This window comes from Drosophila rhopaloa, unplaced genomic scaffold (assembly GCF_018152115.1).
Source record: "Drosophila rhopaloa isolate 14029-0021.01 unplaced genomic scaffold, ASM1815211v1 contig_155, whole genome shotgun sequence".
Taxonomy (NCBI): Eukaryota; Metazoa; Arthropoda; class Insecta; order Diptera; family Drosophilidae; genus Drosophila; species Drosophila rhopaloa.
In genome coordinates, this window is record NW_025335034.1 from 10,498,759 (window position 1) to 10,500,593 (window position 1,835).

Sequence of the window (1,835 nt, forward strand, 5' to 3'; positions counted from 1 at the left end):
GATATTGTTGTCCGAGTTTGACAAAACTAAAATAACTAATAACTAAATCTCAAAGGAATATTTTAATAAATAGAAAAACAGCAAAATATTTGTATTTTTCCTATGGGACCTATATATTACAGATGTCGGATTTTAATTTAACTAAAACCGTAATTCCTTAGTATTTAAATATTACTAAATCCCAAAGAACTAAACAAAAAATTAAAAACAGCAAAGTTATACTTTTTTAAATTTTTTGTACGATTATTTCTATGGGAGTTATAGGATATAGTCATCCGATCCGTCTTATATACAACCTGCCATAGATTGGCATCTTATGGGAAATATATAAAACTAAGGGACTAGTGTGCATAGAAACGGACGGACGGAAGGGCGGACAAACGGACAAACAGAACATCATGGTAAGAAAAGCGATCTGGTCTCCCTCTTTTATTTAACAACCGATACAAGAGAAGTATTACATTTTTAAATGTCAATGAAAATATCACCCGTGTTCAACAAATTTCAACAAAATCTGATAACGTTTTACATATATATATGAGTAAAACTGCTTAGAAGCCAGCTAATGCGAAGGCACCAAACAGCTCGATTGCACTTTGCCTATAAATTCTAATTTTGGGAGTCAGAATGGAAAAATATTATTTTTAGCACCTTCTTAAAAATGTCCCCTTGAAGCACTTTGGAGAAGAAATTGTCAAATAAATATGGATTTTTCCACAAGACAATGCACCTATTCACTGTGCGAAGCTCAGAAAGTCTATTTTAACCAAGATAATTATACCCGTTACTCGTAGAGTAAAAGGGTATATTGTATTCGTGCAAAAGTATGTAACAGGTAGAAGGAAGCGTTTCCGACCTTATAAAGTATATATATTCTTGTTCAGGATCACTAGCCGAGTCGATCTAGCCATGTCCGTCTGTCCGTCTGTCTGTCCGTCTGTCTGTCCGTATGAGCGCTCAGATCTCGGAAACTATAAAAGCTAGAAGATTGGCATTTTGCATGTAGATTTTAGGAGTTCCTACGCAGCGCAAGTTTGTTTCAAAATGGTGCCACGACCCCTCTGACGCCCACAAGCCACAAGCTGTGGCCACAGTTTTGATGCTATTATGAAAATTGTAATTGATACATATGTATTTGTTTCGTCAATATCGATTGCTACCGGTGGGCTTACAAAATAAGTTATCTTTATATATTTTTTCCTGCTGCCTATTTGCATAGCATACACCTCTGTTTTCAGGTAGCACTCGCGACAAATCGACATCGCCGATTTTCTCTTCCTGTTCATCAACGTCTTCAGCAATCGTTTTCAACTCTTCCACACTTGTTGACCGTTCAAATTATTCGCTTGACCCCAAGGCGGCTCCTGCCACATACCTAAATCCGAAAAAACTGAAAACAGCACCAGCTGACCGATTGTGAACCCGGTGGAAGTTGAGCAGACATCTTCACCTTTTGTCGACTTTCCACGTCTCCACGTTTCCCATTTCCATTTCACTTTCTTTTTCACGACGAAATGCCGCAGAGATGCTTCCTAGCAGCATCGCGCAATTAACATTCAACTCGGCTGGTGAAACCTCTGCTGTAATGAGGAAACAAATGTTGTCAAATGCGTTGGCGGTTGGGCGCTCAATAGGCGAAACCGCATAAAGAAAATCTGCAGTTGTGCTGAAAGTCATTGCACTCGGCACTCGCTTTTGAATGCGGTTCCCAGAGTCACCTCATTACCGCCAATTAATGAAGTTCAAGCCTTAAGTCTAATGGGGCTCAATTCCAAGGCATGTCTGTTAGATGAACATAAAACCATCAATTGTTATTAAATGAATTTAAAATCAAT